Here is a 16,333-nt window from a genome sequence, read left to right as displayed (position 1 = left end):
GCGACTAAGAAATTAGTATTGGCGCCTAAAGTTTTCTATGTGAGATTACTAAATTGTGGAATCTGAGGAAATACAAAATATTTTGGAATTTATATCAGTGTATCTATCAATAACGTACACGGTAGCTATGTCCTGAAATATAGTCAAAAGAAATATATTTTTGACCTTTTTTTGGTGGAGAAAAATGTTTGGCGCCTAAAAAATTGTTCTGGCGCGAAGATCTTTTTGCAATTTGTCAAGCTCTTAGGTTAACTTAGGAAAGAGAAAATGTTTTAGATAGAAGATTGGGGGGGGGGGGGGCATTGTGAGTCACTGATAACTTTCATAGATGTGAATGTATGGAAATATGGGTGAAAAAAAATGTGACCACTTTCGGGGACCCAATAGAGCAAGACTTGACGAATCAAGGGTACCAGGTCCCCATGGTGACTAAAAAATTGGCACTGGCGCCCAAAGTTTTTTTATGTATGATGACTAAATTTTCAAAATTTATGTAGATGTTTCCCACCAACATGGAAAAGATCGCCAAGGCCCGGAAAAGCCTATAAAAATGATTTTGGCTATTTTTTCCTGAATAAACTTTTGGGAAAAACAAGTATCCCCTCGGTTCCTAATAAATTTGGCTGGCTCCTAAATGTTTTCCCCCGATTTGTCAAGCCCTGATATCAGCTCTCCACGCAAGCACAAAACTTGACCAAATGGGCGATATCGCTTTCAGTAAATGGTGCTATAATTTAGTGGGGGGGGGGGGGAAGCAAAAAACAATAGATCTGTTCAGGAAGAAGGCCACAGAGGTAATTGTTGCTTTGAGAAAGGAAGCTCAAAAGACTAAATTCGAAAAACTCATCTAAACTCTTCAAACGGAAAATGAGTGATCGTAATTGATCACACATTAATACCAAATTGCGTTTTCCAATTAGTGCCAATTAAGAGTGAAATTCTGCGAATCCAACCGTGAGAAAGATGTCTACAAGGACTCTCTCATTCACTTAAGCGTGGTCATTAATCCAGATCGCCATCTTTAATTGAGGATTGATAATCTTTTGTCTCTCATGCCTCGTCGAACATTAAAAAAAAAGTATTCCTTGTACGTATTTTTTCCAGAAGGAAAAACAACAACAGGCTCCATCACGCGGATCATATTCAACGAGGTGTGGGAGTTATGTGACTAAAACTCCTCATTAAAGAGGTGTAGTTCCCAACCAGACATCCGTAGAAAGTTTTCACCTATCGTTTCCCATTACGTCACCCCCCCCCTTCCTTAATGAAGAGTTATATGCATTTATAACGAGTCTTCAATGCGAAATTGAACCTTACACAGCTGCGGCCATATTACTTGAGAGTGTAAAGGAGAAAGAGAGATGGTCAAACGACTCATCGGATCTTACCGAAGGCTGCCTACCTTACCATCTTGGTAGAAACTTTTTTCCTTAGCTCATGCTCATGACCCGTGCAGCGAAATGAAACGCATGACTGGCCGGAGAACAATAGCCACTCATCGGCTTCATACATGCATGACCAAAGCCAAGAAGAATGGAGAAAGAAAAACATTTGTATGGTCCTTCTTCTACCACTTGTTCCAGACCGTATTTAGAACTTGGTTTTGTTTTTTGCTTTTATTTCAAAGAGCTGTATAAGTCAGTACTAGAACATTTCATATTTACTTAACGAAACATTCAAACTTCCTATATAATGAATTAGAACATATTTTTCTTCTATCTGCCAAAGTTATTGGGAAATCAATGAATGACTTTGTAGCACAGTCGTGAAAGGGTACCTAAAAAAAAGCCGGAAAATGGTACAGGGCCCTTTTAAAAGTCCCGATATACGCTATATGATCAACAGACAGTTTTTTTCCCCCGATCATGGTCCTACAGTCAGGAAATGTATGATCTCTCAGTCACTCACTGGGGCAATTAAGAATCCTTTTTTTACACACTAAGGGGAATCGAAATTCCTTTATTTACTCACTAGGAGAAATTGAGACTCCCTTTTTCACATACTAGGGACATCGTGGATCCCCTGGTCACTCACTAAAAGAATTAAGAATCCTTTTTTCACACACTGAAGGCGACAAGGATCCCTAGGCCACTCACTGAAGAATTCAGAATCCTTTTTCACACATCGGGGCATCGAGGATTCCTCTGTTACTCGCTGGAGGATCGATAACCCCCCCCCCCCGTAGGTATATACGTGCAGGAACACCTCTCTGAGATAATGAATCATAAGATAATGTATCGGCATTCAGTTCCACAATCCTCTATTTCCCAGGACCACCTAGTTATTTGGAAACTTTTTAATTTATCGAGGCTCAATAAAAATTTCATGTTTGAAAAACATGAATCGATGTTCACACATTTTTTTGACATTGATATACTTTCAAAATTCCACAGTGGTCTACCCCAGTAATCATCACTGATCTTTCTAAAAAACCATTAATTTTATGGGGGGGGGGGGGTCACATCATAGAAGACTTCTGAGGGACCTTCTCGATTCAGGGAACAAGAGAAGCCTTATGGATATAATCCAGAAGATACGCTATTATACAGTGGATCCCGCTTATAACGTTTTTCAAAAAATCGTCACGTAAAAACGTTGCAAGCGAGAAAACGCTTTAAACGGGAAATCTTATTAGAGTTAGGACCACAAAAAATAAGTCGTACTAAGCGGGAAAACGTGGTAAGTGGAAACGTTGTAAGCAGGGAACGACTACATTAATAGGGAAAAAAAAGGAAGCAGTAGAAGCATTTCAAGTTCACATGAAAGGGAACATGCGCGCAATTAAAGCTCAATGGACCGCACAAAATGGTTGGTCCCAGCAGGAACCGCCGTTTGATACGATCTTTTTTTCTTTCTTTAAAAACTAATCCTTTTGCGGCCAATGATCCGATCCATCCAAGAAGAAAAACTATGCCTCGAAATTATATAAACATCACATTCCTTATTTAAGGATGTTTCTACCGAAATATACTGTACATCAACCACACTAACTCCTTCTATGCAGAAAGATCCTCTCTAATAACTTAATGGTCAACTGAACATCAATGTTCATTCCATCTTCCTCCTCCTCCTCCTCCTCCTCCTCCTCCTAACCAATCACAGCAGTTATTGCAGAAAATGATAGAACGCGGACACGCGTAATAAGAGAAACAACAACCATCTCTTTACCGAAAGCACCATTTCCGGGCCGGTTAGCAAGGAAATTGGGACCCCCACTCTCGGTGCCAAACGCGTGTCTGTGCAAAAAACCATTTCGAAGATGTCGATGATCTCCATCAGATACTACCTGACGATTTTGTGGTTCAAAATGAAGTAGAATGAACCCGAAAATAGAAACTTGACCATAAAAATGTGTGATTATTATGCACAGTACACATAAATCGCAAAAAAGGGCTCCCTTAATAAAATAGAAAAGGGAGTCTTCAGCTTCCTTCGAGTCGCGAGCACCGTCCAATATCGGGAAAAAATAAAAGCACCAATTTAGTGAATGATTATGCCATGGTACTCAAATTAACACCATCGATGCGAATTCTTGAATTCCACCAACGTTTTTTGGTTAAATTGGAATGCCGAGCAAGAGTACACTTGGCTGCTCCAGTAAGCACCGCAACCACGAGTTTCTATGGATGAACAAGTGGTATAGTCCTTTCTAGGGCTACGTGGAACTCTTGCACACTCCTGAGAATACATAGGCACCTTATGCGTTTTTAGTATATAAGAAAGTCAACTGATTTCATGATACTTAAACCTCCTACACAGTTCTAGGAGTAAGCACACCTATCACGCATTTCCATTGGACCATTCTTCAATTCTAGGGATACGTAAAACTCATACGCATTTCTAGGGATACGCATGCCACTTGTGCTTTCTGGGGGCTTCACAAGAAATTGACACATTTTCAGGGATAAGCAAGCATCGTGCGCATTTCTTAGGATACATAACCTCCCACCCAATTCCAGGAATACGCGCATCAACCACGCATTTCCAGCGAGTAAAAGCTTCAGAAGCATTTCTAGGAATAAGCACACCTCATGCTTATCCTCTTGGGATAAGCAAGAATTTCTAAGAATACACAAGCCTTATACGCGTGCTTCGGAATACGCAAGTCTCATACGCATTCTTTAGGATGCACGAGCATCCTACGCATTTCTTGGGATACACAAAACTCCTACTTATGTGTACGCAAATCTACCACGCGTTTCTATTGGCAGGAATTTCGAGAATCATATTCATAATCGGGGGGTGGGAGATACTTGAGGTATGAAGAATTGAAAACCACTGGCATCAGAGCATCATATCTTTAAGCTCTCTGGATGAGCGCCAGTAGCGTACCCAGGATTTTTTGATGGGGGGAGGGTGTCATAATTTCTTTTTTCATTCTCAAGAAGGTTTTTCCCCCCGTCTTTTATACTGCAAATAACATTAAAATCTCAGCTCAAAGTAACACCTCTTCTTTCAAAAGTCATAAATTAGTGCTAATTGTGAAAAACACTCCAGTATATAGACGAGTGATTACTGACCACGTTTTATCACATTCCTTTGAATTACGTACACTGTAATCAAGGCATCGTTTTTTCTTTTCCCTCATCACATTTTTCCTGAAATTTTAATATTTAATATACGTTTAATAGTACACGTCCTCGACATTGAAAAAACACGCATCATTTACCCCCACCAAAAAGGAAAGAAGACGAAAATAACCATCCAAAGATGTCGCAGAAACGCCATGGACCGTTCAAAAGCATTTCCTACGGCCAGAGAAAATATTCTCGACCACCAACATCCGGCGTTTGTTAACAACATGCGGTCTTTTTTTTTTTTCTCCGACTTTTTCTAAGAGGACAGGTCGAAGTTTATATACAAGAAAAGAGGCAAAAAAGAGAGAGAGAGAGAAGGGTTGGATCCGGGTAGAAGAACAATATGCCGTTGATGACCACGTTTGGATTTGGAAAATAAAATAAAAAAATAAATAAATAGCGTAGACTATATATCAGGCATGGCTTGTCCTTGTCAGAATTTCGAGAGCATTCCGTGATGTATAGGGAGTACGAGAATATAAAATAAAATCAGAGAGGTCTAGAATAGTATCTCGAACACGTAGAGAAGAGAGAAATGGTTTTGTCATGTATTCCCTCTGTATCTTTCTCTACATAGATATGTAAATTTATCTCGCGCAGTGGGTTTTTCTACCCTTTAACAAATGGACTGTCCTTATTTGCAAGGACTCGAAGAACTCGTGAAAATTTCCTCTCAGAAATGATGAAAAGCGTTTCATGATTGTCATCATATTTGGCCTGAAGACAGTTGCGTAAACACTTCGTGTCAGTAGTCTTACTAACAATGAATGATCAGTTTTGGAAATTTTCTCAGAAAATGGAAGTGCTCGAATATCATAATCTGATCAATTTTAGCAGGGCGTGAATAAATTTTAAAAAAAAAAAAAATGGGAGCCAAGCACATTTTCATAGCACAGTAACCAGCAAAGATGGTAGTTCAATAACCTCGAGTCCAGACATCTTCAACGTTTTTCAAAGTCACTAGCACCATCTATGCCTATCTATTTCTAGAACAAGATCACTCATATAGCACTTTGACATATTTTCATGCTCAAGGCAAAATGCTAATCATTGTATGCATCTTATAATTTTTATGTCTCATCTACCTATCACGCCCTCTTATCAGTTAAATAATTTTCTCATCAACCCCTTCCCCCTGCTAAGTCAACAAATAGTATCCCATGTTAAATTTGTAGCCAGCCGAAATTTTTAGAAACTAGGCAGTTTTTCGTACACTCCGGGACTTACCGACATCTTTTCCTGATGGTATTCGTGCCGACAAAAATTTGTGTTGTTCTGAGACTTTAATAATCACTCATTGTGAATGTGATTTTTTAGTTGCCATGGCTACCTGGAATCTCGGATTTGTCAAGCCCCGAGTTTAATCAGAATGTTGACCAATAGCTCACAATCGCGAAGTCATACAAACGAATCGAGCACTCTTGGACACTTCAATGAGTACCACGGTGCTTTCGAGCATTCAGACAGCAGTCTTGAGAGAAACAAAGGACAAAATAATACCCTCGGCAGCGGGACAGCTCAGTAAAAGCCAGTAGCAACCCGAGAAGGGAACATCATTCAAAATCACATGACAACCGCCATATTGGACACACATTTCTTTTTAAATTAAGATTCCCACACTTCAAGTAATCCTAGATTAAGATCACGTGAGACGAGATACTCTCCAACTCACTCCACTAACACGAGTTGCAGTTATGCATACATAATAATACCAAGCTATTCCACCAGTAGCTGCTGCATGCATGCATGCATCATACAGAAGAAAAAAAAAGCATCAAGTTCAAGAAAAAAAATAAGATGGAGGACTAGAAAGCCATTAAGAAAGCACAGAGAGAGAGAGAGAGAGAGAGAGAGAAAAGCTCCTTCTGAACTTGAACTTTGAACTTGGTTTAACCACCAGATGCTATAGCTAGTATTATATTATACGTGATATAACTTCTTTCATATGTGAGATGCTCACTTTCTTCTTTTTAATAGCAGGAAAAAAAATATATTCTCATTATACTTGATCCCCCACGCCAAAAATTCCTTTATATACAGGGCGAGGCAAAAGGAAAAAAAAAAAAAGATAACTGTGATCTGATGAATATGAAGCATTAATAACAACTTGGGGGGGGGGGAGGAGAGAAGAGCTATGAAATGATACTTTCTCATTAAGTTTCATGCAATATATATTTTTTTTGCATCCCCTCATCGTTTATCGTCTCGGTGAGGAAGTCAATGTCTCGGGTGCGGCTTGAAATTTCATCAAAGAAGGGATTGGTCGAACCCTATCCCTTTAATATGTCCACGATTATTTGCGTATGGTTTGACCGCAAGTTTGAAATCGTGTTTCGGTTTTACAGCCATTTGGAAGCTATGGCAGTTTGGTGGACAATGTTTTGTTTTTTTCCGATTAGTGATCGGCATTTGTAATATTCATTCAAAATGATGAGCTGATCTCTGACTGATCAAGCTCATCCCAGACAACTGAAGGCATAGACCGTTATTCGTAAATCGGGGGGGGGGGGCATAAGATTCTGGCCTGCGAAGCAATCGAAAAAAAAAAAAAACGCAAAACATTAAAATTTATTTTATTGGTATTTTTCATTTTTACGTTGCCCTCAAAACTTTTATGCACCCCTTCAGGACCATAACTAGGGGAGGGGGGGTGGCAACTGTCCCGGACTGAAAAATTTAGGGGACAGCATTTTTAGGTGGAAACAAAGAAATCCGTTATAAAATTATCGAATTTTAAAGTTGTGGGGGCGTCAAAAATTCTGGTTACGGCCCTGCACCCATTCAAGAAGTTTAGTTCAGTCCTATCAGAAGCAATTCAGCTTCTTTAAGGCTCAACAATAAGTAATTCGGCTTCTATAAAAAAAGTTAAACAGCGTCTATAAGGTCTCATAAGAAGTAATTCAGCTTCTATAAGGTCTCATAAAAAGTAATTCAGCTTCTACAAGGTCTCATAAAAAGTAATTCAGCTTCTATAAGGTCTCATAAGAAGTAATTCAGCTTCTATAAGGTCTCATAAGAAGTATTTCAGCTTCTATAAGGTCCTATAGATCTGTAAGAACTCATTAAGGTTTTATATAACCCTCAAAAAAAGTTGAACTTCTATAAGGTCGTGCAAGAAGTTATTCGGCTGCTTTTGAGATCCTGTATAAAAAGTAATTCTACTTTTATGTAGCACTCGAATAAGTTATTCAGCTTCTTTAAGGTCTTATAGCAAGTTATTCCACTTATTTAAGGTCTTATAAGATGTTATTCTACCCTCGAAGAAGTCATCAAGATTTTAAAAGGTTCTATAAGAAATAATTTAGAGCTTCTTTATATAAAAGCTTCTATAAAGTCATGTAAGAACTTATTAAGGTTGCCCTCGAAAGAGTCATTCAGCTTATTTAAGGTCCTGAAATAATTCAGCTTCGATAAGGTCACATAACACTTGAGCAGAAGCGAACACTAAAACGAGCACATCCAATATATCCATTGATATTCGATGATCTTCAGGGATGTAACACGTCGTAATGTAATAGTCGTCTCAACAAAATTGGTTGGCTTCTTTCTATGCAGCTAACTACAGTATCAGGTCGTGAGTTCCTCATTGGACATTATTTTCAACAACATCAGCTTCTGTGAGAGATGAGTAATAAAAGAAAAGAAAAAGGGAACCCATCTCAGTTTATGCTCACCTTCAGGGGGAAATGAAGTAAAAGAATGAGAATTCATCTCCGGCTTGTTTTTTTTTCTTTCGCCCCCCCCCCCACTCGAAGCGTTTTCTTTTCCAACAAAAGCTTTTATCTGAATTGAATGGGTTCTTTTCCCCAACTCACAGAGACTAGCCGGAGGTCAGAAGAACAACCAGACCAAGAAAGTAGAAGGAGAGAAAGAGCTTTTTCTAGAGCTGGTAGAGAAGAGGAAAACAAGATCTTTCATGGTAGAAAAAGGCTTGTGGAAGGAATGAAAGCCCTACCCATTTATACAGTGAACCCTCTCTCCATCTCTCTCTCAAGGGTCACATCGCTATACGGCCAATTTTTTTTTCTGATCCAGAATATATTTTCTACCTGCACTCACTTTATCTCATTCCGATTCCAGCTTCATTCTGATATCCGTCCTGCGGATATCTCGCAGTAACCGTTCAGTTACCACGGACAACCTTTTGGAAGCCGTAGGTGAAGAATAAGCGACCTGTAGTTTCAGACATCATGATGAGACTAATGTAGAAAAAGAGATCAAGAGAAGAAATTTTTCGTTCCAAAATTACAGTTTGAATCCATGACTTCATGAGAATCAATATTTAAACGCGGGAGAACGCATTAAACCAGTGAATCCCAAATATTCGGTCCATCATTTTGAATTCTTAGTTTATAGAAATGAATTCTTAGCCCTACAAAATATCTCCACAGCTATATAAAAATTTTCGTTATGATATTTATTCGATTCGGAATCTTGAACTATTTATAGCATTGTAGCCCACCCAAGATACCAAACCACTCAAGTGGCCCGCGATCAGATGAAAAATTCTTCAATTGGCCCACAACATGATTGAAAATGATTCAAGTGGCCCACGACCTAATTAAAAATTCTTGAAGAGGCCTGCGATCATCAAAAGGCTGGCCACATCTGTAGAAGGGAGTGTTCGGACTAGTGTTAATAAAAAATACTTTGCTCTAACTTCATTCCCGAGGGCATCATGAGAGTAAACATTTTTGGAAATCCCAGGATTGACCAAGATCTAAAGATCTAGTTCGAAATCAAACCAATCTAAAAAAGAAGAGGAAAAAATATATAGTGGACATTGCCAATAACGGACACTCCCGATTAGCGGGCACATTCGAAGTCTGTGGAACAGTGCTTCAGAGCACCTCAGTAAACATTAACGGACTATCCCCATCAGTGGACGCAGATTCGGTTCCAAAATTGTGTTATCGAGAAGTTCCGCTGTATTCGGGAATTTCTAGACTACATTCGGGCATGTTCAGGTCCAAAAGAAAAAAAAATAGCCCTTCCAGAAGATGCCCTGTATATAGATGTAGCCCCTCAGAGAGGATCCACACCTTCCCCACCAACAGACCAAGAAAAATTCCTCACCCCATCATTGAAAGGATCCACAAATTGACACCAAACGTAACTTCCAGACAATAAATAATAATAAAATACATAGTAGAAAATATGAAAAAAAATATAAGTACTACATAGCACGGGGGGGAGGGGTTGTCTGAAGATAGCCTTCTAGGTCCCTCAAATATTATCTTCCCCCCAACCCCCCCGCGAACCCAAAAAGCAAGGTGGATACGAGGTGGAGAGCGATATAGAGGGCACATGCCCCAAGAACAAGTAAAAAGAAAAAAAATAAGACAGGAAAGAGAGAAAAAGTAAGAAAGAAAAACAGAAGCCAGATGGCGAGCGAAAAGAACCCAACAGCTTCTTTGTTCGTCGCGATCCTGTTCCCACGGCTATCTTGGGGCCCTGCCGCCCCTCGCGAGCCACTCACTTCACTCCCTCTACTCGCGCATTGCATTCGCTTCACGCACACACACAAACACGGTGTCTCTCTCTTTTCCTCCATCTTCTTTTTATGAGAAAAAAGCTTGTTGCTTCAGGGAAGCATCTCTTGGAAAAAATTTCTCTCGGCCCGGGGGTTGCCTAAAAATTAAAATCCTGCAACTTTTCCACCACAGAAACAGATGTTGCTTCTTTCCTCGTTGACAGGTGTAAACACATGGCGGCCAGATGGGGTTTGTTTTGAAATGGGCTGGGAAAAAAAACCGTTGTGTGTGTGTGTGTTACTCGAGTTTCAGCAGGTATTTGGAAAGCCGGAAAACATCGAAAATATTCTTTGAACCAGTTCAATGTACAGTTGTACCTATAATCTACAGGTTTCTTGACGGGCTATATGAAAACGGGACCTTTCGAATTAGCGAAAAATTCGGTTTAATGAGGTTGATCTTTTAAACATGATTTTATTGTTTTCAACATTATCAGGGCCATAGCCATGGCCCCTCCTAGGCTGGGATCTTTTACCGGCCCTCCCGGACCAGACTTTCACGGGGTCCCCTTTATGATGGATTTATAGCGTGAAAAAAAAAAAAAAAGATTAAAATCCTCCCGTGGCCCCAGGGCTGGAGCCTTGTCAGCCCACCCCTTGTGGGGGCCATGGACATAGCTAGGATTTTTGCCGCCCCCACAACTTTGAAATTCGATAATTTTATAACGATGCTTTTTGTTCCCATCTAAAACTGCCTCCCCGGTTAGTTGCTCCTCCTGCTCCTCCCTCTTGTTCCGTCCCTGATATTATTATCCCATTATATACCGGAGTTTTCCAGACATTTTTCATACAGTTCTGTATTTGTGAGAATATTCTTCATTTTTGTGAAAAATAATTTCATAATTTTGTGAAAAATAAGTAATTTTATGGGAAGCCAAATAATCTATTCAATTTATCAAAAAAGACATGAAATGCCAAATTTATGGTTTCATTAATATGCATTTTGTGAAGGGTCCATTTTTCAGATCCGAAATTTTATGAAGGGTCCGGAAAACGGAACTAAATTTTAGCTGGACGTGATTAGGCAAACCAAGTAGAGAAAATCGCCAAAGATCTTGAAAACTGAAAATTTTTATTCTTCAAAAACGATGGTTACACAGATGACAGCAAAGACATTGCAAACTGTAAAAGACAGGCATGAGCACCACGGTGCTCCCTGAAGTAATCTGAGTGTTCGATGCTCGTGTCCGATTTCGTGCTCGCGAGCACTTGATCCACATTCCAATTAAACACCTTGTACAAATTGCGTTCAAGGATTTAAATCATCCTGATTTCATGCATTCATGTTTCAAACTTACCGTAAGGGTGCTCTTTTTTATGATAGGTACAGGCAGTGCTCGCGACTGCAAAGAGGTTGAAGACATCTGGTATAAGACATTTTACAAATTATACTAACGGTGTGCAAACGGCAATTTAATTATGTGGAAATTAATTTTCGTGCTGCAACCGTTGAGGTAGGGGCCGATTTTATTTATCCACAGCATCAATAAATGTTTTTAACAGCTTTTTTCAACCCCATAAAAGCTCTTGTGGGCCCCAGAATTCCCGGTTACAGAACCTTTTAGCTAATTTGCTGTAGAAAGATTAATATTCGAATCCAGGATGAGTCCAGATTATGCATCCCATCACCAGGACCGCAGGTACTATCACAATAATCACATTGCAATTAACATCAATTGAGATAATCCGGGAATACCATATAGCAAGAACTAAAAATTCCTCAAAAATTGTAATGTGCATCCAGCAATGGATTAAAAATATGGATGGTAGGTGATAATTTAGGACGAATCCTGGGATTCTAATCAAAAAACTACTAATTCTTTATGAGTACTGGACACTACATTCCCGCCCTAATAAAAAAAAATACTTATTAATAGACACTATACCAGAGGTGTTCAACCTTTTTCTAGTCGCAAGCACTGCCAGTACCCATCATCAAAAGAAGAGCAGCCTTACGGCAAGTAAGACATACGAATGCATAAAATCAGGATGATTTCAATCTGCAAGATGAATGCAATTCGTACAAGGGGTTCAATTGGAACGTTAATCACGTGCTCGCGAGTACGAAATCGGACACAAGCATCGAGCCCGCTTGGTACTTCAGGGTAAGGGTGCTAGCTAGCAATGGGTTGAAGATGCCTGCACTATACCTTTCGTACGAATCCTGGGATTCAATTAAAAACGATCGATTCCTTGTGAATTCTGGAATCTAGACATTTCGAAGTAATCCCAGAATCTCAATTCATGTACTCAAATCACTCAATTGGCATTCTTGTAGGAACCTCAGAGTAGCGCTTTGCCTACGCTCTCATAATGTTAAGATGATCCTGCGCAGTTCGAGCCCTTTCTCCTATCATTTTTCATGAGCTTTTCCGATCAGTAAAATTCTAGACTAAGTGAATTGTGTTTCCAGGACATGAATCCCATTCGAAAACGGTCAATAATCCATCATGGAAATGGCTTGGAATTTCGTTCACGAATTATGTATGCATACCAGGAAACCTGACGAATAAAATACAATACCATAATCAATTTCAAAACGTAACAACGCACGCTAAATCATAAAGGAAGCCATTTCCACCATCTCGGACACTAAACCCAAGATATGGAAAAAAAAAAGAAAATCTTAACGAACATTGCATACGAAGACTTAGCCTTGAAGTCATCTATAATTGATAAATCGTGACTATGTGGTAAGAATACATGGATTAACTTTTTAACTGGTTTCGTGATTCCCATTGAAGATCACGTAGGGTAGCAAGAGACTACGAGGAGGGGTGAAAATACCCAACAAGTCGTGATATATACTGCCCAAAAAACACGTTATTTTCCCCCCATCCATTCTCCCTCTCTCTGGGCATTCTTCTCGTGTGATAAGAAAACTATCCAATCACGTATTCTTTCTCAATCACTAAAGAAAGTGATCGGCTCGTAAAATTGTAATAATAACAGTGAGAGAAACCGATCCCGAAAAAAAGCATTCCGATCCCCGCCCCAAAATGACCATCTTCAATTGCCGACACAAAATTAGGGTCTGTGTGACGAAGACACATTCACGACTGGAATTAGTGAGTGCTGACGTCGGACGAAATTGGTCATTAAAAAAATAAATGTCTGGTTCCGAAAACACCTGGTGCTGGTTCTTGGAAACGTCTTGGAAGGCTTCTTATAGGGACATCATACCATGGATGTATCATACAGATGGCGTATAATGTCGTTCATACCTATAAGGTTAATTATGTGAGAGGAAAGAAAAAAATCAAAATGACCTCCTATTGAACAAGCGACAGCCATTGATGTCAATCTGTATGAAAATTGGAGTAAATCGAAATGGCTTTAACCCCATGAGAATATAAACCGCAATTCAATAAATGAATGATATATATATATATAAGACTTCATTGGGAAAAAAATCTTGGGAATGCAAAGTGGCCGAATTAAGGCTGAGACGAATAAATGCGTGTGAATGATTATAATTACAGAGTCAACAGATTCTTGACCTCATACTTTTGATGAGAGCTTAGAAATTCTCAGAGAGGTAATGGCTTTCTTCTTTTGGCTCTTCATAATGGCAGAAAAGACATCATTCATTGGATGGATGGCTTATTCGGGTCTTCACATCAAGAGACTCGAGAATTGGCTTAGTAAACAGAATGTTGCTAAATAGATTAGCATTTTCCGTATCTGATACGATGTAATAAAATTATCCAAAATTCTACACCCTCTTCAGCTTTGAATATCTTAAGTGAAATGAATGTCACTCCCGATGCAGTGTTATATTAAATCACAATGCCTTTCGTATGAATCCTGAAAATCTTAATCAAAAACTGCCAATTCCTCCTAGACAGGACACTTTACCAATTTCATATGAGAATCCCTGGATGTCAATCAAAAAATTACTAAATCCTTACAAGCATTAATGTGGATCCAAGGGTGCATTGAAAAATGGTTTCTCACAGGGATTGAAAAATGGAAAAAATATATATATTTAGGAGCTAGCCTGATTTCTTAGGAGCCAAGCATGGTATTTTGCTCCAAAAAAAGTCCTAAATAATGTTTTCTTTTACTTTGCCCATGTTAAAAGATATCGGAAAATTTTTTGTCACCATTAGACTCCAATTTGGAAATTTAATCCAATTCAACAACCACATTCAGAAAAGTTTAAGCACCCATACCGATTTTCTAGTCATCGTGGTGACCTGATGCCTGGGATTTGTCCAGCCCTGGTTTCTGACGATGATAATAGATTCGGTAGGAATACGGAAGTTTACCAGCGGTTGACAAATCGTAAAGAAAAAGAAAATTTAAGCGCCAGTCTAATTTCTTAGGGGAACGACGATTTTTTTTTCGAAAGAAAAATTATCCGAAAAAATTATATTTTTCTACTTTTTTTCGAGACTTAATGACCCCCTTTATAAGTTGAGACGTGATGATATAAGTTATGAAAATCTTTTGTGTTCCCCACATACTTTACTTATTCAATGATCACACATGGAAAATTTGGGCGCCAATTCCAATTTTTTAGTTACCATGGCACTCGATATTTGTCAAGTCTTGATATACAATACCGGAAAAACGAATGGGATATTTTTTTCTTATTATTACTTTACATTATGATATTAGCAAATTACAGGGCTTGGCGAATCGAGAAAAAAAATCTAGGAGCCAGAAAATTTTTTTAAGGCGCCAAGCATATTTCTTTCTCCCGAGCTAGTAATCGCGTATAGAAACTTTCAGGCACCAATGCCAATTTTTGTGTGGCCATGGAGGCAGAGAGCCTCGGATTTCTTAAGCCCTGCCACAAATCGCATCACTTTTTCCTTACCAGAAATAATGAGACTATCCTTGATATTCCCCAGTCATCATTTTTTTCAGCACTTCCGTATCATTACCATATTGCGAAAAAAATCATGTGGAAACACTCATAACATAGGCTATAGTAGTTCCAGTAGCAAGAGACACTCCTTTATGTTAGGATCCCAAAAGAGAAAAGAAGCCATCATTTTCAGCATTCCCCCCCCCCCCTTTTTCTACCTTTCATTAGTTTCTTTTCCTTTGCCCATAGGATTATATGATGATTATTATGTGATTTTTTTTTGCAGCTCCGCAGTCGATCGTCTAATTTTATGGCCCGATGGGTGTGTTGTGTGTAGGTGGTACTATAGTTTCATCCAGAGGGTGTAGTTACGTTGTATATACTGTAGCGAAGAGCGAGTTCAACGAGTTTCTTATATGGGTGTAATAAAAGATGGTATGGTTGTTTTTCTTTCTTTTTAAGGGCCCTGAATATTCCGATTTATGTGTTCTGTTACGTGGATAATGAACTTGTGAGAAGTTTCCCATGGGAGATGCGAATAATGAGCGGGACATTTGTGGTGGTTTGTGTTTCCTGTTATTAACTGTGTAGTGTCTACTATTTTGTAAAGCATTGGTAGTTTTTTTTATTGAGATCTCTGGATTCGTACGAAATGTGTATGTAGTTTCTAGTTTTGGAGGAATTAAATTTTTTGATTGAGATCCTGGGATTACAGCAGTGGCTTGACAAATCCAAGGCACCATGGGGACTAAAAAAATTAAGATTGGCACCCAGATTTTCTATGCATTAATAGAAGTCTGAGGGCAACACAAGATTTTCAGAATTTATATCAGCGTGTCTTGGAAAAGGGGGGGGGGGCGCGGTATAACCGAGTTATCGGAAAAGTCGAAAAATATCATTAGCTACTAAGAAATTGAACTGGAGCCTTTTTTTTGTCATGCCCTGCTGTATGTGATCATACTCACTTACTCATTCACCCACTCAGTCACTTGCTCGATCATTCACTAACTCTCTAAGCAGGGCCGTAATTAGGGGGGGGGGGCAGAGGGGGCAACTGCCCCGGGCGAAAAAATTTAGGAGGCGGCAGTTTTAGGTGGGAACAAAGAACACCGTTATAGAATTATCGAATTTTAAAGATGTAGGGGACGGCAAAATAATGTTCGCCCCGGGCTAAAAAAATCCTAGTTACGTGCGCTCTAGGTCATTCACTCACTCACTCTTTACGTCGATCGTTCTGTCAGTCATTCACTTCTATCACTCATAAACTAGATCACTCACTCATCAAATACTCTGTCACTCACTGACTCACTCAGTTACTCACTAGGTAGCTTACTCTGTCAGTCGCTCACTCACTTATTTACAAGGTCGCTTAGTCTATCACTAACTCACTAGGTCATTCACTCCCTC

At 39.2% G+C, this 16,333-nt stretch overlaps 1 protein-coding gene across 2 annotated transcripts in view; it reads right to left on the bottom strand.

Moving 5' to 3' along the window:
- Positions 1-16,333, bottom strand: part of LOC149083892 (uncharacterized) — a 72,024-nt gene that overhangs the window by 45,687 nt on the left and 10,004 nt on the right. The window lies entirely within an intron of this gene.

This window comes from Pholcus phalangioides, unplaced genomic scaffold, assembly GCF_987345545.1.
Source record: "Pholcus phalangioides strain wild (caught in Gottingen) unplaced genomic scaffold, Ppha-v1.0 ptg000008l_1, whole genome shotgun sequence".
Lineage (NCBI taxonomy): Eukaryota > Metazoa > Arthropoda > Arachnida > Araneae > Pholcidae > Pholcus > Pholcus phalangioides.
This window is presented reverse-complemented; position numbering and strand designations above follow the sequence as displayed.